A 22212-nucleotide genomic window follows, 5' to 3' on the forward strand; every position below is an offset into this window, starting at 1 on the left:
AAATTGCTCTATCCTCATGAATCTTATAATCCAACAGGGACTTAGGATCATGCTATTTTGGAAAGACAGAATGGAACTGCTTATGAAACTAAAATTTTTTCAAGAATAGAGATCAAGCTCATGTTTGTGTGGGTGGTATCTTCAAATCCTGAACAAAGCTTATAAGATGTGTATGAAATGGACTATAGCATTTGAAAGGTAGACTACAACTTTTGCTTCAATTGAGGTCTCAAAATTTTCTAAGATCCAGAGATGAATAACATATACTATCTCCCCCCAGGAGATTTTTAGTTAGTGGTCAGACAGACAAATAAGAGACGCAACACACCTGGGAGTGCCTGGTGCAAAGTAGGATATTCAATAATGGAAAAAAATGTTGTTATTATTATGGCTTACTTAGTACAGAAAGGTACTTGAGGAATCCAATGTAAGCCCTGCTGTATGCTCCCACCATATGGAATATCATCAAACTTTAGTCAGAGGGATAATTCATTAGTTCTAATAATAGTTGTTGAGCTCAGATGATGGAAGTGTTGGAGACACAAGAGGGAGAAAAGACTTGCTCTCATAGAGCTTAAGGTCTATTTGTCGATTGCTGTAAATGAGGACACTGTAAATTTGAAATGAAGATGGAAAGAACAGGAGCAGGCCTGGCATTCAGCTGTATCTGGCCAGAATCCGTTCCAGTCAGTGTATAGGCCATAACTTTTAGGAATTATTTCTTATTACTACTTCTAATCAAATCTAAACTTTTTAACCTCAAAATATCTATTGCAAAATAGATTTAAAAAACACCACTGAGGGGGTGACCTGCAAATATAGTGTTTTTAGTGTTTTGATTAATACTATTAGATATAAGACAGCTCCTCAACTGAATGACCAGTGTGAACCCATTGCTGAACACAGAGTGTAGTGTAAATGCACACTCATTTCATGTAACTGTGCTCACACTGATAACACCCGTGGCAAGAACAAGGTCTCACATACCTCTGCCTCGTTCAAGAGAATCGACCTGTTTTCTGAAGTATATACTTTAAACTAGTCCTAAGAAATGCTTTTCAAAAAGAGCTCCCCCATCAAAATTCAGGAGGAGCTTTATACGTAAGGCAACATACGAAGGCCCTGAGAAGTCTTGCAATTAAAAAGAATCTATTTAACGTGTGATTCAGGCCTCCCCACGTTAATTTCATCATAGAATCATTTTTACAAAACATACATATAAATAGCCGGAAAAAATAATATGCTAGGAATGACAGTTTTGGATATTTTGGTTTAACTTATTCAGATCCTACTCTGCTAGGTGTTTCTTGTTAAATTGTCAACTAGAAAATTTATAAATGTATCACATTGTTCTAAGTCCATTTTGATCAGTTAGGTCACTGGCTAAACTGACAAAAAAAAAAAATTCCTTTTTGTCTCAAAATAGAGAAAGCAGTTGAGATGAGAGCAATAAAAGTGGCTCTTGACATCAGAAATAGCCAGATAAGGCTCTACCTTGGTCCATACTGGGACCTGCAGAGGCTTCATCCTGCAAGCTTACACACAATTCATTTTTATACCTTCCTTTTATATTTATTTTTCTTGTGTTTTTCTCTGCTTTGACAATCCCAGATACACTTTTAATTTTCCAACATTGCCTGCAGTGAAGTCCTATCCCCAGAGATTGTTTTTTATTAGTCTCTTAAGCAAGTTATACAATTCAAATCACCTCTCCCTGTCCACCCATCTGCTTGTTTTTGCTTTTCTTCCTCTCTGCTGGATTTGGTGTAGAAATCCTCTATGCCTCCTCTCTCCCCTCCCTGTCCACTGCCCTAAACTCTCCCCCACCGTTCTGTCTATCCTCTCTGTCAGGGTCCAGGGGCCCCTTCTGTTCAGATGGCTCTGGGCCCACCTGTACCGGCCCCATCTGTCAGCAAAGCAGCCCCAGCATCCCACAAACCTGGTGGAGGAAATTCTCCTCTGAAGAATTGACGTCACTAGGTGTTCTCCTGAGAGTTGTGCCCTGAAAAATTAGCTACATTGAGGAAGAATAAAGGGCATTTCAGCATGGAATAGAAGCATTCATTCCATTGGCATCAATAAAATACTTCTCCCACACAGAACCACATTTGTCTTCCGTTTTGAACATTATTTTACATCAACCAGAAAATTAAAGGAAAAGAGGAATTGAAAAAGAGAATGTCTTCAGGCTAGACAGAAAGTTTAAAATATCTATGTTTTAATGCATATGAAGATAAAGAGGATAAAACCTATTTTCTGACTCTAGCATTACCAAACATATTTGCAAGATTATTTCCTTTCTTTCTTGCAATTCAAGCAATGCAGCATTTTTTTTTTTTTTGGAAGAAGACATTCAGTTTTAGTTCCTTGGCACCATTTGTAAAGAAGTCAAGGAATCATGGCCTAAAGGAAGCATTTCCTTGAAAGAAAAGTCTATTTTGAATACTTAAAATCCCCAGTCTCCCATAAAATATATACAGTGAAAAAGAGAGAAGTTCTACAATTGAAGAATACTAAGGCTTGGCTATCATTTCCTGTCTGAAATTTGATTCATATTTAACCCAGATTTGTGTGTTGATTTAGAGCCTACAGTGCCAAGAGGAGAACAGAATGGTCACAGCCAGCCATTGTAGAGAGTATTTTGTGCCAGGACTGAACATGGTCTAAAAAATGTTGATGGCACCTGAAATTCATACATTAGAACCCCTTGTACAAATCGGCCTCTTGATTCTGATGTTCCCTTGCCTGTTTCCTTCGTGTGAGCGAAGCGCCGCGGCGACCCTGTTTATCTGGCCCCTGCACAACATTGTCAAGACACATTTCCATTTTCCAAGTGACTGCTGCCACTGGGCCGCAGTCTGTGCTCATTTCTCGAGTAGCTAAACCCTTTGACACTGTGGTTTTTAATTAAAATTACATTAAAGTTAATCAACCAGAAAGAGGCTGCTGTAGAAGGCAGGTTTGATTGCAACCTGCAAAGGGCACAGAGGCTGCCAACTTGCTAAAGATGTGCCTGCAGATGCCAATCTGCCTGCACAAGCCCCACGGTTACAGAGCTGCTGATGAGAGGTCAGTTCAGCTTGCATTTTCTCTGGGACTGTCGAAAAGATCGCTATGGCAGTAACACGCCATAAAGTTACAAAGGAGACCGGCCTCTCCAAAAGTGCACCATCCCCACATTTGTGCTGCTGCCCCAGACCACTGATGCAAAATTGCCATAGCCCAACTGTTTCTTCTTCAGATGCAGTTAGGCTCAACAGGGAGTCATTATGTTCCTTGCTCCAGGACGCTACGGATGCTCTTAGACAATCCTGTCTTCTACAGGATAGGGTTCCAGCAGATGGTGCTGAGTTTGCTTTTGCTTTGTTTTGAAAGGGGCAGAGGTAACACTTGAGTGCATCAGAGTTTCTTGTTCTTCTCCAGGTTCTTTTGCAAAAGCGTTTCACTGGAAAATGACTGCACATGGCACAGAATATCTTCATGTATGCTGAACCAAGAGACTATCAGATAAAATTTCACATCTAAGACTTACTAGTTACTTCACACTTAACTAAGTCTTGCAGTAGTGTGGAGTCTAAAATCTAAATTTTATTTCTGTTCAGTTCTTGTATGATTAGTTAGCTTATTTAATAAATCTTTAATATAATATCTGGCACGGATAAGAGATTGACTAATTTTGAAAAGATGAAGAAATGAAGAAATGAACAATTATTTATCACAACTAGTTCTATGTGTTTTTTTCTCAAAAGCCATAAAATCACCATGAGTACAAAAAGGCAGGTGTCCTTTTATCCTGAGTGCTGACTCTGATCTGTTGGTAATTGCTGCCTAAATCACTGTGTTGAGAAAGATTCTGAAGCTGGAGCCAAGTAATCCAGAGAGAAAGTGATCTTGGTCAAAGGCTCCAAATGCCATCCCTGCTCTGAGGCTTGGGGAGTAATACCAAGATTGTGTCAGAATCTGTAGTTGCTTACAAGTAAGTTGGCAAAACCTCTTGGGATGATATACAAGGGAAGAATGAACTTTGAAGAGGAAAATTAACTAACTGTAATTAGTTTCAGACTCGTTAAAAGCTGGCACAAAACATTTTGTTTCATATATCCTTGAGTGGCTTCTTGAGTCCACCAGCTGATTGTGATCAGGTCATTGGTCCTGTAATTGACATTCTTGTCTTATGCATATTCATGTCATATACAGGGTTTGCCGAGTGCTCTGACCAGTGGCACGGTTCTTGAGGCAGGTGAGCCCCAAGAGCCACACACAGCCTAGCTGTGAGCATTAATGACTACAGGTGTCTTCCTAGAAAAAGCTATCAGAAATAGAATTTTATCCTTTGAAAAAATGAATTCTGTTTTCTATAATGAGATCTAAAGGGAAGTCGGCTAGGAAGGGGATAGGTTCTCCAAATCTTATTTCTTTACTAATGAAGAGAAAGACCCCTACAAGACATTCTTTTTTGCCTCTCTGATGCTTATTATTTCTTGACTTTGAATGTAGCCATAATGATTGCAGCTACAGCAGCTATCTTGTGACCATGAAGCAAAAACACCAAGACCCCAAAAAAACTAATTTCTGAGGATTAAGACAGAAAGATGGAAAAGAACTTGGGACTTTAAAGACACTTTTGAACTGCTGCCCTAAAACTAGAACTTCTGGATTCCTTGTTATGTGGAACAACTAAATCATAGTACTTAAGCCACTGTTAGTTTTGAAATCTTTAACCCCTAGCTAATAGCATTCTAATTAATATAGTAGTCTTGTTTTCCCACATAGAAAATGAAGCCTTCCAATATCTTCATTCCTTCCACTTTAACACTTTATTGATGCTACATCTTTGTGCTCGCATACATTAAAAAAAAAAAAAATCTGTGTATTCCTTACAGAAGTCCCTAACAGGGAATATATCAAAGGTTAGCTTTTCTTGCCTGAGCAGGTTTTTGGGCCAATATCTCTCCATAGGTCTCTAGCAGATTTCAACAAAACTTTCCCCAGTCAATACTTAGGGTTTTTTGAGCCTTAAATCAAACAGAAGTTTTCTTGTCCACTAGAATGCAATTTTCACATGAGAAGGTGAACACTCATATGATGCCTCCATGTGAATGAACTGACTAGATCATTCCCTGGATTTTGAAAAAAGGCAATAAAGAGGCTAAGAATATGGGCTCTTTACTTGGACTGGCTAAGATTTATGAAGAGAAAAGAAAGATGAGGTTGACGCTGTCCCCTAGCAACCTCTGCCCACCCTATGACTGTTCCAGAAAAGTCTTGCATCCTGCTCCTACTCACATATGCTAGCCATAAGAATCATCTGGAAAGCTGGAAATTTTTGCCACCTAACTTGACAGACTGAATTTTAAAATATCCACTCATATGCTTTCACGAGAGACATCCCTAGGAGATAAAGACAGAAAAATTGAAAATACAAGAATGTAAAAAGATAGACTGGACAAATACTAAGCATAAGAGAGTTGAAATAGCTATATGAGACAGGATGTTAAATTAGAAATTCAACTGGATTACTCAGATATGACAAATACTCGATACCCTAGTGAGCATCAAAGAGGTGACTGCACTCCCTTCAATGTTTGGAACAAAGGTGTTTGCTCCAAAATATGTTGGAGCAAGGGATGCCTGGGTGGCTCAGTGGTTGAGCATCTGCCTTTGGCTCAGGGTGTGATCCTGGGGTCCAGGATCGAGTCCCACATCAGGTTCCTTGCAGGGATCCTGCTTCTCCCTCTTCCTGTGTCTCTGCCTCTCTCTGTGTGTCTCTCATGAATAAATAAATAAATAAAATCTTTTAAAAAAATGTTGGAGCAAAAATGTTTGCTTTGAAAGAAATGGTCCTTTCCATGCCTTGACCCTGAAAGAGGTGTGAAGTTAGCTAGTTAAGGAGAGGAGAAAGGAAACAAATATGCAATATTCTTTCTTCCCTTCCCTTAAGGCAGTTGGCTTGCCTACACCTGATCCTACCTGTTGGTGGAGAGGTTGAGAGAACAAAGAAAACTTGTTTTTGGTGAAAATTGAAAAGAAGACTAAATTACTGATTAATAGTATAAAATAAAGTACAAGACAACATTAAAAAAAAGGAAAAAACCACAACCTCATCATGACATTATGTAGTCCAAAAACATTCAATGTCATAAAATATAAGGTTGCATTACTGGAATGTTACTGATAGGACTAGGGTTAGCCTGAAGAGCTAACCTGTTAAATATTCTGAGGGTTGGGAACCACTTTCCAATTGTATCACATTTGAATTTGTTTTACTGTATAGTATTTATGGGGTATCACAGTTTGGATTCTCTGGAACAGCAGATGCTAAGACAATATGGGGTATAGGATATTTATTAGTTGTGACCAATACATTACTGACAAGGCACTTTGGTTGTCAATGTCATCTTGTGTTGGGCTGTAGTGGTTGGGCCTGTGTAACCCTGTCTTTCTCAGTTACAGAATGCAGAATGCCCCCCAAAAGAGTATGAGCTCACTCAGGACAACTCTCCACAGCTGAAGCCTACCCTAAATGCCAACTGGAGACAAAATTATAACTATATAATTAACTGTTCTATGTGGCTGGGACTGTTTCTGATGTCCTTTATTGTGATAGATAAGACAGCCAAAATCAATGGTTACATATCATGTTTCTGAGGCCCTATTAAATCTGCTGTAGCAAAGATACCACCACATCCAGCATGATAGCTGCAATTAGAGCTAATACCTGATTGTGTTAAAAAAAGCGTATATAGAATCCTAAATGCAATGATTAAACACTACACATCACAGGCAGAAAATTGTTAGAACCAAAATCTGTTAGAACTAATAAGTGAATTCACTAAAGTTGCAGGATACAAAATCAATATACAGAAATTTATTGCATTTCTATACACTAATAACAAACTATCGGAGAGAGAAATCAAGAAAACAACCCCATTTATGGAAGGAGGAGGCAAGATGGTGGAAGCTAGGAGGACTTGATTCATCCGGTTCCCCAAACTTACCTAGAAAACGTTCAAAACATCCTGAGTATCTATGAATGCAACCTGAGATGTAAAGAGAGAAGAGCTGGAATGCTGAAAAGTGATTGCTTCTGACGAGGCAGGATGGGGGAGAAGAGGAAAGGTGGGGGAGGGGAGCTGCGGAAAGCCGGGCAGAAAAGCAGCTCATCAGACAATCCGGAACTTTATATATCTGCTCCTGAAAGAGTCTTCCCTGACTGAAAAGTGCTCAGTGGGGAAATAGGGCAGAATTGAAGGAGGGGCAGTGAAGTCTCAATATTCCTAGAGACACAATAAGAATGGGGTGCAGGGGAGAAAAGCTCACCGCAAACTGCAGCCCCATAGTGATAAAGGGCTGGAACAGCGCAACCCTCCCAGGGCATCTGGGAGAAGCCAGCAGGGGGCGTGGGCCAGCCCTGGAGCTCCCTTTACCCTAAAACCTGGCAATGGACGAAGGCAGGCTGTCGTCCATTCCCTTTGGGAGAGGCGGACCCCATGAGCACAGGTCCAGTGGTGTAGGGCCTTCTATCCAAGGGCACTGAAGTGGACAAAGCCAGCGATCTTCTGTTCCCTCCAGGAGGTGGAACCCAGGAGGGCACGGGACATGAAAACTCTCCTGCTGCTGGGAGCTCTTCAATTTGTGCAGATCAGTGCCTCCACGCCTGCACCCAGGAGGATCTAGGCCGGTGTGCACTGAGAAAGGGTGGTTTGGTACATGCGGGGAGCTTTTGGCTCCAGGGCTGGAAATCTGGCCAATGCCATTTTAATTTTTTTCTTTTTGTCTTTCACCTGGGAGACATGGCACCTCTAGGGAACAAAGGCCTCATAGGATAAAGAGCTCACACCTAGTGGGGCCACCCAGCAAGGGCGGGCATCTTGGCCCAGGCACAGACACCTGAGAATCAGAGCAGCAGCCCCCTTCCCCAGAAGACCACCTGGAAGAACAAGGGAAGAGCAAATTTACTGACCAAGCAGCACTGGAGAGCTCCGGGACTGAGGGAAAATAGTATATAGAACTTGAAGTTTTTTCCTTATGATTTGTTTATCTTTCAGGTTAAAAATTTCCAATAATTTTTCTCTTTACCTGCCTTAACTACAATATTTTACCACTTCTTTGTTTTGAAGCTTTCTTGTTTTTGACTTTCATATTTCTACAATTACATGTTTTAGATATATTCTTCATTTTTGGATTCTTTTAAATGTATTTAATTTAATTTTGGTAGATATTTGAGTTATGGGTTTTTGAGGGGTTTTTTCTTTTCTTTCTTTCTTTTTTTTTTTTTTTTTCTGTCTTGTTTTGTTTTATAATGATGGAAATTAGTACCTTCTAACACATGGACCAAAATACATCCAGAACCAAGTGGAACACTGTGTTGGTTCATTCTGTGAGACTATAGTCTCTCTTCCTTCCCATTCTGCACCCCCCCTTATATCTTGTTTCTGCTTTTGTAGTCAATGTTGGGGGTCTTTATATAAGTTTTGCTGGTTATATAATTTTGGAATTTAGCATTTTCTAACATACAAAACAAAATACACCCAGAACCTAGAAGATCACCCTATAAGTCCACTCTGTGGGATTATATTTTTTCTCCACCACCACTTCTTCCCCACCCCCTGGTTTTGTTTTTTTTTTTTTAATTCTTACTATTTTTTTTGTTTGATTTTTATTTTCATGGTCCTTTTGTTTTATTTTGTTCTGTTTTTCTTTTTCTTTTATTTTCTGGTCTCTTACCTCTTTGGAATTGTCTAGGGTCTATTTTACTTAGGTCATGGCTGATATTCTTGACTCTGCTCACTCATACAGCTATTCTGCACTGGGAAAAATGACTAGAAGGTAGAATTAACCATAAAAGAAGGAACCAGAAGTAATACTCTTTGCCACTAATGGATCTAATGGATATGGATTTAAGTAGCATGTCAGAGTTATAATTCAGAAGTACAATTATAAAATTACTGGTGGCTCTGGGCTAAAAAAAAAAAAAGCATAAAGGACTCTAGAGATTCTCTTACTGCAGAATTGAGATCTAATCAGGCCAAAATTAAAAATAACTGAGATGCAGTCTAAACTCGATGCTATAACTGCTAGGGTTAATGAGGTGGAAGAGAGAATGAGTGACATAGAAGACAAGTAGATGAAAAGGAAGGAAACTAAGGAAAAATTAGAAAAGCGATTAAGAACCCATGAAGAAAGGCTTCAGGAAATAAATGATAGCTTGAGAACGAAGAGTATTCATCTTATTAGGATCCCAGAAGAGATAGAGAGAGAAAGAAAGAGAAAGGGAGAGAGAGAGAGAGAGAGAGAGAGAGAGAGAGAGGAATGCACAGTATATTTGAACAAATCATAGCTGAGAACTTCCCTAATCTGAGGAAGGAAACAGGCATTCAGATCCAAGAGATAGAGAGGATCACTCCAAAATCAACAAAAACTGATCAACACCCTGACATATAATAGTGAAGCTCACAAATTTCAAAGATAAAGAGAAAATTCTAAAAGCAGCTCAAGACAAGAGATTCTTAACTTATATGGTGAGAGATATCAGATTAACAATGGACCTACCCACAGAGACCTGGCATTCCAGAAAGGGCTGGCATGATATATTCAGGGTACTAAATGAGAAAAACATGCAGCCAAGAACACTTTATCCAGCAAGGCTATCATTCAGAATAGAAGGAGAGATAAAGAGTTTCCAGGATAGATAGAAACTGAAGAGGGAACCTGGGTGGCTCAGTGGTTGAGCCTCTGCTTTTGGCTCAGGTTGTGATCTCGGAGTCCTGGGATCGAGTCCCACGTCGGGCTCCCCATAGGGAGCCTGCTTCTCCCTCTGCCTATGTGCCTGCCTCTCTATCTCAAGAACAAATAAATAAAATCTTTTTTTTAAAAAAAAGAAAAGAAAAAAACCTGAAAGAATATGTTACCACCAAACCAGCATTGCAGGAAATATTAAGGGGGACCCTGTAAGAGAAGAAGGGAGCCCAAAGAAACAATCCACAGAAACAGGGACTATATAGGAAATACTATGACACTAAATTCATATGTTTCAATAGTTACTCTGAACTTGAATGGGTTAAATGACTCCATCAAAAGAGACAGGGTATTGGACTGGATAAAAAAGTAAGACCCATTTATACGCTGTCTACAAGAGACTCATTCTAGACCTAAGGACGCCTCCAAACTCAAAATGAGAGGGTGGAGAACCATTTACCATTCAAATGGTCCTCAAAAGAAAACTAGGGTAGCAATCTTCATATCAGATAAATTAGATTTTATACCAAAGACTACACTTAGAAATGAAGAGGGACACTATATCATACTTAAAGGGTCTATCCAACAAGAAGACCTAGCAATTATGAATATTTATGCCCCTAATGTGGGAGCAGACAAGTATAGCAATTAATAAGCAAAGTAAAGAGATACATAGATAATAACACATTAATAGTAGGAGTCTTCAACATGGCACTTCAGCAAAAGACATATATTCTAAGCAGAACATCACCAAAGAAACAAGGACCTTGAAGATATACACTGGACCAAATGGATTTCACAGATATATACAGAACATTCTATTCCTAATGCAATTGAATACACATTCTTCTCAAGTGCTCTTGGAACTTTGTCCAGAATAGACCACATACTGGGTCACCAGACATGTCTCAACCAGTATCAAATGATTGGGATTATCCCCCACATATTTTCAGCCTACAATCTTTTGAAATAGAACTAGAACGCATTCACTAGAAGAAATTTGGAGGAAACTCAAACACATGGAGGTTAAAGAGCATCCTGCTAAAAGATGAATAAGTCAACCAGAAAATTAGAGAAGAATTAAAAAGATTCAGGGAAACTGATGAAAATGAAAATACAAGCATTTAAAATCTTTGGGATACAGCAAAAGTGGTACTAAAAGGGAAATACATCACAATACAAGCCTCCCTCAAAAAACTGAAAAAAAATAAAATACACAAGCTAACCCTGCACCTAAAGGACCTGGAGAAATAACAGCAAATAAAGCCTAAACCAAGCGGATGAAAAGTCATGATAAAGATTAGAGTAGAACTCAATGAGATAGGGACAAGAAAAACTATAGAATGGATCAACAAAATCAGGAGTCCTTTCTTTGAAAGAATTAAGATGGATAAACCCCTAGTAGTCTTATTAAAAAGAAAAGAGTAATGACTCAAATTAGTAAAATCATGAATGAAAGAGAAGAGATGACAACCAAAACCAAGGAAATACAAATGATTTTAAAAACGTATTATGAGCAACTGTATGCCAACAAATTAGGCAATGTGGAAGAAATGGATGTGTTTCTGGAAGCCTACAAATTACCAAAACTGAAACAGGAAGAAATAGAAAACCTGAATAGGCCAATAATCAGCGAGGAAATTGAAGTAGTCATCAAAAATCTCCCAAGACGCAAAAGTCCAGGGCCAGATGGCTTCCCAGGGGCATTCTACCAAACATTTAAAGAATAAATAATACCTATTCTACTAAAGCTGTTTCAAAGGATAGAAATGGAGGGAATACTTCCAAACTTGTTCTATGAGGCCAGCATTACCTTAATCCCCAAACGAGACAAACCCCTACCGAAAAGGAGAATTATAGACCAATATCCCTGATGAACACAGATGCAAAAATTCTCACCAAGATACTAGCCAATAGGACCCAACAGTACATTAAGAGGATTATTCAGGGTATCCCTGGGTGGCACAGTGGTTTGGCGCCTGCCTTTGGCCCAGGGCGCGATCCTGGAGACCCGGGATCGAATCCCACGTCGGGCTCCTGGTGCATGGTGCCTGCTTCTCCCTCTGCCTCTCTCTCTCTCTCTCTCTCTTTCTCTGTGACTATCATAAATAAAAATAAAAAAAAATAAATAAAAGTAGGACTGTAAAAAAAAAAAAGAGGATTATTCACCACAACCAAGTGGGATTTGTCTCCAGGATGCAAGAGTGGTCCAACATTCGTAAAACAATCAACATGGTAGATCACATCAATAAAAGAAAAGACAAAAACCATATTATCAATAGATGCAGAGAAAGCATCTGACAAAATACAGCATCCATTCCTGATAAAAACTCTTCAATGTGTAGAAAGGGGCAGCCTGTGTGGCTCAGTGGTTTAGTGCTGCCTTCAGCCCAGAGCCTGATCCTGGAGACCTGGGATCGAGTCCCACATCAGGCTCCCTGCATAGAGCCTGCTTCTCCCTCTGCCTGTGTCTCTGCCTCTTTGCCTCTTTCTCTCTCTCTCTCTCTTAAAAAAAAATAAAATAAAATTTAAAAAGTGTAGGAAGAGAAGGAACATTCCTCAATATCATAAAAGTCATTTATGAAAAGCCCACAGCAAAAATCATTCTCAATAGCAAAAAAACTGAGAGCCTTCCCTTAAGATTAGGAACATGACAGGGATATCCACTCTCACCACCGTTATTCAACATAGTACTAGAAGTCCTAGCCTCAGCAATCAGACAACAAAAAGAAATAAGAGGCATTCAAATTGGCAAAGAAAAAGTCAAACTCTCCCTCTTTGCAGATGATATGATACTGCATGTAGAAAACCCCAAAGACTCCACCCCAAGATTGCTAGAACTAATACAGTAATTCAGCAATGTGGCAGGATACAAAATCAATGCACAGAAATCAGTGGCATTTCTATACACTAACAATGAGACTGAGGAAAGAGAAATTAAGGAATCAATCCATTTACAATTGCACCCAAAAGCAAAAAATATGCAGGAACAAACTTAACCAAAGAGGTAAAAGATCTATACCCTAAAAACTACAGAACACTTATGAAAGAAATAGAGGAAAATGTAAAGAGATGGGAAAACATTCATGCTCATGGACTAGAAGAATAAATATTGTGAAAATCTCTATGCTACTCAGGCAATTTACACGTTCAATGCAATCCCTATCAAAATATCATGGACTTTCCTCACAGAGTTGGAACAAATAATCTTAAGATTTGTATGGAACCAGAAAAGACACCAAATAGCCAGAGGAATGCTGTAAAAGAAAACCAAAGCTGGGGGCCTCACAATGCCTGACTTCAAGCTGTATTACAAAGCTGTGATCATCAAGACAGTATGGCACTGGCACAAAAACAGACACGTGATCAATGGAACAAAATAGAGAACCCAGAAATAGACCCTCAACTTTATGGTCAAGTCATCTTCAACAAAGCAGGGAAGAATATCCACTGGAAAAAGGACAGTCTCTTCAATAAGTGGTGCTGGGAAAATTGAACAGCCACATGCAGAAGAATGAAACTGGGCCATTCTCTTACACCATACACAAAGATAAACTCAAAATCGTTGAAAAACCTAAATGTGAGACAAGAATCCATCAAAATACTAGAGGAGAACACAGGCAGCAACATTTTTGAACTTGGCCACAGCAATGTCTTGCTAGACACATCTATGAGGTCAAGGGAAACAAAAACAAAAATGAACTATTGTAACTTCATCAAGATAAAAAGCTTCTGCACAGCAAAAGAAACAGTCAACAAAACTAAAAGACAACCTACAGAATGGGAGAAGATATTCACAAGTGACATATCAGATAAAGGGCTAGTATCCAAGATTTATGGAGAACTTGTCAAACTCAACACCCAAGAAACAAACAATCCAGTCATGAAATGGGCAGAAGACATGAACAGACATTTCTCCAAATAAGACCTACACATGGCCAAAAAGCACTTGAAAATATGCTCCACATCACTTGCCATCAGGGAAATACAAATCAAAACCACAATGAGATACCACCTGACACCAGTGAGAATGGCTAAAATTAACAAGACAGGAAACAACAAATGTTAGAGAGAATGTGGAGAAAGGGGAACCCTCTTGTACTGTTGGTGGGAATGCGAACTGGTGCAGCCACTCTGGAAAACTGTGTGGAGGTTCCTCAAAGTGTTAAAAATAGAGCTACCCTATGACCCAGCAATTGCAATACTGGGGATTTACCCCAAAGATACTGATTTAGTGAAATGCCAGGACACTTGCATCCTAATGTTCATAGCAGCAATATCCACAATAGCCAAACCGGAAGGAGCCATGACGTCTTTGGACAGATGAATGGATAAAGAACATGTTGCAGGGCAGCCTGGGTGGCTCAGCGGCCCAGGGTGTGATCCTGGAGACCTGGGATCGAGTCCCACGTTGGGTTCCCTGCATGGAGCCTGCTTCTCCCTCTGCCTGTGTCTCTGCCTCTGTGTGTGTGTGTGTCCTTCATGAATAAATTTTTTTTAAAAAATTTTTTAAAGATGTGGCATATATATATATATGCATATATATATAAAATGGAATATTACTCAGCCATCAGAGAGGACAAACGCCTACCATTTGCTTGAATGTGGATGGAACTGAAGGGTATTACGCTGAGTGAAATAAGTCAATTGGAGAAAAATCATCATATGGTTTCACTTGTATGAGGATATAAGAAATAGTGAAAGGGATTATAAGGAAAAGGAAGGAAACTGTGTGGAGAAAAATTAGAGAGGAAGACAACCATGAAAAACTTCTAACTCTGGGAAACAAACAAAGGGTTACAGAAGGGGAAGAGAGTGGGGATAGGGTGACTGGGTGACAGGCAATAAAGGAGGGCACTTGATGGGATGAGCACTGGGTGTTATACTATATACTGGCAAATTGAATTTAAATAAAATTTTTTTTAAAAAGACAACCCCATTTACAATTTCATCAAAAACAATAAAATACCCAGGAGTAAATTGAACCAAGGATGTGAAAGACCTACATACTGAAAACTGTGAGACAATGATGAAACAAATTGAAGATGACACAAATAGAAAAATATTCCATGATCATGGATTAAAATAATTGATATTGTTAAAATGCCCACAGCACCCAAAGCAATGTATAGATTCAATACAATCCTTACCAAAATTCCAATGGCTTTTTTCACAGAAACAAAGCAGTCCTAAAATTGTATGGAACCACAGAAGAACTTAAATAGTGAAAGCAATCTTGATAAAGAACAACACTGAAGCATCTTGCTTTCTGACTTCAAACTAAGTCATGAAGATTTGAAAATCAAAACAGTACGGTATTGGCATTAAAAACAGATACATAGATCGGTGCAACAGAATAGAAAGACCAGAAATAAACCCACACATATATGGTCAATTAATTTACAATGAAGGAGCCAAGACTGTCCTTTTCCCAATATAGGGGAAAGAATAGTCTCTATAATTAATGACGCTGGGAAAACTGGACAGCGACATGCAAAGGAATGAAACTGGGCCACTTATCTTACATCATATACAAAAATTAACTCAAAATGGATTAAAATCTTGAATGTAAAACCTGAAACTATAAACCTCCCAGAAGAAAACATAGGAGGTAAGTTTCTTGAAATCAGTTTTGGCAATGATTTTTTGGATTTGATACTAAAAGCTAAAGCAACACAAGCAACAATAAATGAGGCTGCATGAAACTAAAAAAGCGTCTGCACAGCAAAGGAAACCATCAGTAAAATGAGAAGGCAACTAAATAGGAGGAAACATTTGCAAACTCTGTATTTGATAAGCAGTTAATAACCAAGAAAATAAAAGGACACATACATTCAATAGCAAAAAACTCCCAAACAATCCAATTTAAAAATGGGCAGAGGATCTGAATAGACCTTTTTTCCAAAGCAAACATACAGAAGGCCAGCAGATATATGAAAAGATGTTCAACATCCCTGATTATCAGGGAAATGCAACTCAAAACCACAATGAGATATCACCTCATATCTATTAGAATGGCTTATTATCCAAAAGATAAGAAGTAAATACTGGTGTAGATGTATACTTCCTTGTAGACTGTTGGTGGAAATGTAAATTAGTGTAGCCACTATAGAAAACAGTGTGGAGTTCTCTTTAAAAAATGAAAAATAGAACTACCATATGATCCAGCAATTCCACTTCTGGGTATTTATCTGAAGAAAATGAAAACACTAACTCAAAAGATATATACACCCCTATGTTCATTGCAGAATTATTTAAAATAGCAAGGTATGGAAACAAGTGTCCATTAATAAATGAATGGATAAAGAAAATGTGGTGTGTGTATCTCTCTCTCTCTCTCTCTCTCTCAGAAAAAAATCATCCAGCTATAAAAAAAGAAGGAAATCTTACATTTATAGCAACATGGATGGACCTTGTAGGCATAATGCTAAATGAAATAAGCCAGAGAAAGATAAACACCATATTTTCCTACCCATTGAATCTAAAAAACAAAAAGCAAAAACACAAAAAAACAAAAATCAGCTCATAGTTACAAAGAACGGAATGGTGGTTGCCAGAAGTGGAGGGTGCCAGGGAGGAGGGTTCAGTAAAATGGGTAAAGAGGTCAAGATGTATATACTTCCAGCTATAAAACAAGTAAGTCCTAGGGACGTCATGTACAATGTGGAGACTACTGTAATAATAGTGTACTGAATATTTAAAAGTTGCTAGGAAAAGTAAATTTTTAAAGTTTTCATCATAAGAACAAATTTTGTAACTATGTATGATGATTTATTGTGGTGATTATTTAACAATATATACAAATATTAAGTCATGTTCTACAACTGAAACTAATATAATGTTTTGTATCAATTATACCTCAGTAAAAAAATAATAATAATACATATCACACAGATAGAAAATTCATCACATTCTATGGGTGCCTGGGTGGCTCAGTCAACTGAGCAACTGATTTCGGTCTAGGCTGTGATCTCAGGGTACTGGGATTGAGCTCCCTACTCAGTAGGAGTCTGCTTCTCCCTCTGCCGCTCCTCCTGCTAGAGCTCTTTCTCTCTCTCTTTTTCTCAAATAAAAAAAATAAATATTTTTTTAAATAAAAAGAAAATTCATCACATGCTAGCCTATAAAGTAAGTCTCAGTATTTTCTGATACCAGGTCCCACACAGCTCATGTTCTCTAATCACAATGCTAAAGAGGTAAAAAGTGAGAAGTCATTTTTTAAAATCTAAAAATCCAACATATTTGCAAAATGAACAATGCATTTCTTTTTTTTTTAAACTTTTATTTATTTATGATAGTCACGTAGAGATAGAGAGAGAGAGAGAGAGGCAGAGACACAGGCAGAGGGAGAAGCAGGCTCCATGCACCAGGAGCCCGACGTGGGATTCGATTCCAGGTCTCCAGGATCGCGCCCTGGGCCAAAGGTAGGCGCTAAACCACTGTGCCACCCAGGGATCCCATGAACAATGCATTTCTAAGTAAGTTATGAGTCAAAGAAGAAACCATAGTGGAAAATAGATAAGCCATTATGGAACATCCTAAACCAATGCTTTCATTATTAAAAATAAGGAAACCAAGAGCCAGAGCAGTTATATAGTTTGCTCATAGTTGCACTGCATGTTGGTTAGCAAATAAAGGAGCAGCAGAGTGTAGTTGAGAGCACAGCCAATCCTCCCTGGAATGAAGTAGACCAAGACATACATAGGCAAGGCAAGTCAGATGGTCATAAGGCTGGAAGGACCCTATACACAGGATACTCATGGGAACCACAAGGACCAAAGAGCAGAACAAAACAGAGCACCCACAAGTCTGGAGGCACCAATACCAGCCTTGCCTGAGACTCTTGAGGACACAACAGTAGTGGCAGCAATCTCCATTTCAACCCTTAGGCAAATTTGACATGAAGCCTTCCTGTAGGATATGGAGGGAGAATTTTTCCTAATTTTTAATATTTATGAAAATGTAACTTCTTAAGCCAAGGAAATGTCTCTCACATTTCTGAACACCCTCAACCAAGTACAGGGTGTTCAGTATAAACAGGTAGTTACTTGTGGGGCACCTGGCTGGCTCAGTCAGTATATGACTCTTGATCTTGGGGTTGTGAGTTTGAGCCACATGTTGGGTGTAGAGATCACTAAAAATAAGATTTAAGGGCAGCCTTCAGCCCAGGGCCTGATCCTGGAGACCCAGGATCGAGTCCCGTGTCAGGCTCCCTGTGTGGAGCCTGCTTCTACCTCTGTCTGTGTCTCTGCTTTTCTCTCTGTGTGTCTCTCATGAATAAATAAATAAAATCTTTTAAAAAAATAAGATTTTAAAATATATATATATATATATATATATATATATATATATATATATATACTTACTTGTAAGTGTCATAAACAACTATTTCTGGAGCCCCTACTATGGGCTAGAAATGATGTTAGGCACATAGAACTCAATATAAGTTGCTTGATGAGCATTGCCTTCCAATGTTATATCTTTGTTCATTGCAGTCAATTGAACAAAGATAACATTAAGGGTATATTAGTTGTCTGTTACCACAATATAACTGCCAAATCTCAGGGGCATATAAGAATAAACACTTACGTGATTCAGAAATCCATGGGCTGGTGAGTGTTTCTGGCACAGCTCAGAGTACAGCCAATCTCTGTACTTGCACATGCTTCTGCAGTTAGCTGTTGGGTGGGCAGGTCTAGGATGTGGAAGGAATCTGCTCCCTGTCCAGGAGGCTATTCACATGGTGATGGCTCCAAGAGAAAGCAGGTCTGTAAGGCTCAGGTTCAGAATGGCACATTGTCACTTTTTCTGTGTTCTATTGACCCAAACAAGTTCATCCCAGCTGCCAGGGGTGGGGAAATAGAATCTACCTCTTGGTGAGAGAAGCTGCCAAGACACAGAGCAAAGAGCAAGCTCAGAGAGAGGGGTGGAGAATTTGGAAACATTTTTGTAGTCAACCTACCACAAGGGCTAAATTGACTCCTTGGCAGAAGCTAAGACTGGGATGGATTAGAAACTAAAAAGGAGGTGTGTCTTGTTAGATAAAATAGTATTCCCTTTAAAATCTGCATGTAATTTTCTCTTTAAAGGAATCCATATCTTCAAATAAGGGTTGGATACAAAAGACCAAGTTGATATATGAAATGATGATCAATGAAGGATGTATAAAAAACTCTTGCTGAAGCTACATGAACTAGAACAAATCTAGCTTTAGACTTGAAGATTTGAATCAAGTCATTCAGCATAGAAGACAACATTTCTAACACCCGACCTGTTTTGGTTTGGTACAGAACAAAATATTTACAGACAGATTAATGAAAGTGAATGGCAACACATCTTAGGAAAATACTGTCATTTGGACTACATAGCTCTAAACTGTAAGTAGTGGGAATCTTTTAAGTACTATCCCTTCTGGTGTAGAAAATGAAGATTCTACTTTCTGATGGGAGTATCTGAATTATGCAATAAGGCTAGAATATTATAACTTATCCAGTTTTTATGAACATAAATCCTCTTTTGTATTGTATATTTGGCACAAAGAATGAGAGCATTTATAACATTAGGAGCGAGTAGAGGTAGAAGTCTTTACAGGAATAAAAAGCATAAGAAATATAATTTTTCACTTCCAGCATACTAAGAGCTGTATTTTTTTAAGAGCTGTATTATAAATAAACCTTGAAGCTATCATCTATCCAGGAACCAAGATTCCAGAGGATTCCTCCGTATATCTTTTAAAAAAGCAAATTTTACTGACTCAATTGTACATTGAAAAATAGTACAATAGTCTAAGTCTGATAAGCAAGACTCATGTTTTGAGGAGCAAATTAAAACATTTTTTATATTTACAACAATAAAACAACACATCATGAAATTTTGCTTAGATTCTTACACATTTGTTGAAACTTTCCTCCACTCTACGCCTGTATGGAATAAGTTATATGAAAAAGAAATGCTTATGCAACTCTTTTCAGAAACAGCAGTTAACTATATTATTGACAGAATCAGCAACTTAATTAAAAACTCTGTCAATGCTGGTGTTAATAAACCTGGCATATTTTCAATTTAGATTGACACAATTCAAACTGATACTTCTCAGTAATAAAATATGTCACAAAATCTGGATGAGAACACTGGCTATCTAAATTAAGCTTTTATTACTTGAAAATATTGGAGGCTATTACAGATGTTCTGTGATCAAATTATATTTTTTCACAGAAATGTTCTATTTAGGAAGCCAAGGTGAAATAATGAGCTGTATATTTTTACCTTCTGGCTAGAGAAAAATCAACACATAATTAACCATGTTATTAATATTTTAAATAAATAAACAAATTTACTTCTTTAAGGATACATATGTGCACTGTTTGGATTCCAAAACTGAATGATTGATTTATTGTTACTTTCACTCTTTAGCAAATATTTACTGAGTCCCTGCTATATGCCAGGCACTTTTGTAGACTTTGGGATGTACTGAACAAGACAGACCAAGATGCCATTCTCATGTAGTTTACTTCCTAGTGATTTTATTATCACAATTTAGTGATGTGATTCTTACTAAAGAATCAATGGAATACTGTAGTGACACAATAGCAGCTAGACAGGATGTGATGATCTAAAATTAAAATTTTGATGAAAGTTCAAGTATTTCTAAGGAGTTATCAGAGGAAACTATATGTCATTGTCCCACCAAAATGAGACAATGTCTTCTAATTTCTACCAACTCCTTTATTTTCAGAAGTCCAAAGTAGTACATAAGTTTTCTGGAATAGGGTAAGGAGACAATGGCTTATATACTCAGAACTGGCACAGTTTTTTCAGGGCCCTGGGTTCTAGAAGTTTCTTCTGTTTTATTCATTTCACTACACAGTTCTTTCTTACTCTTCGCAACAATCATACATATCATTTCCTGAAACTCCCTGTTTTTCACTGCTCTCAAGGCACACCGGCATATTTATTTCCCTTCTTTCTTTTTTTAAAAGATTATTTATTTATTTATTTATTTATTTATTTATTTATTTATTTATTTATTTATTTAATAGAGAGAACACGAGAGCGAGCACAGCAGAGAGAGAAGCAAACACCCTACCAAGCAGGGGAGCCCTACTCTGGGCTGAATTCCAGGTCCCTGAGATCATGACCTGAGCCAAAGGCAGACACTTGACCAACTGAGCCACCCAGGTGCCTCCTATTTTATATTTCTTAAGCACACCATGCTGATTTTTAGCTCACGTACTTCCCCTCTGCTTGCAACACTGTTCTTCCAGATACTTGTACAGATTGCACCCCCACTTCATTCGGGTCACTGCTAAAATGTCACTATCTTTGACTGCCCTACCTGAAGTAACACAAACCCCCCCCCTACCCCAATACCCTGTTTTCTGGTTCTTCGTGATATTCCATAGTAGCTGGATGTTGCAAACTTATTAATCTCTTCATTGTCTCTCTCCCGACCTAGAATGTAAGCTAAGTGAGATCCCACACTTGGGCATGTTCATTGATGTAACTTCAAAGCCTTGAATATACCATAAACATAAAAGGTGCTCAATTACAATTTGGTGAATGAAAGGATGATAAGTGAATACATGGAAAAATGAGTGAACATGAGTTTAACAGACTTTTCTGAAGCACTCTGGGCTAAGATGAAAGACAAGCTCAAACTGCAACAGTATAAATCATCTTAAAAGAAATTATAAGGATCCACACTCTCAAGAATGTCCTATAACCACTCATTTCCCTTTCCCTTTGGGATACAAAACAACAAACTCCGGCTGTCTTCTCCTAGATGAGTTCTTCCCTTCTTCAAGAGTTCTGGCCTGAACACACAGACTCTCTGAAGGCTCACCCTCTACCCTTCACACTTCTTTTTTTTCTTTTTTTAAGATTTTACTTATTTATTCATGAGAGATGCAGAGAGAGGCAGAGACACAGACAGAGGGAGAAGCAGGCTCTCTGCAGGGAGTCTGATGCTGGGTTCAATCTTAGGACCCTGGGATCATGTCCTGAGCCAAAAGCAGATGCTCAACCACTGAGCCACCCAGGTGTCCCTACTCTTTGCACTTCTTAATGTACTTTTCCAAAGATAGTTCCTTCCATTAGATTACTTTGTATGTACTATTTAAGAATTTCTCTACCTCTTGCATCATTCATTCAAAGCAATGCAAAATCAAATTCTTGAGTTAAGTATTATCCCAGTTAGAAACTATCTGGTTAACATAAGTAGGACCCATTAAACCATAATTACAGTTTGAATTTTTCTGGAGGAAGAAATACACTTAGATCAGTCTAAGACAGGAAACAGTAAATAAGACTTCATGATCTTACCCGGGATAGAGACCGGTGGGTGAAAGGTAGCACAAGGGAGTTCCTTTGTGCTGATGGAATAGTTCTGTCTTGATTGTGGCCATGATTTCATGAATCAGTACACAGGATAAAATTGTAGAATAATACCCATATACACAAATGCAAACACACACA

The sequence above is a fragment of the Canis lupus genome, chromosome 22 (genome assembly GCF_048164855.1).
Source record: "Canis lupus baileyi chromosome 22, mCanLup2.hap1, whole genome shotgun sequence".
NCBI classification, from domain to species: Eukaryota; Metazoa; Chordata; class Mammalia; order Carnivora; family Canidae; genus Canis; species Canis lupus.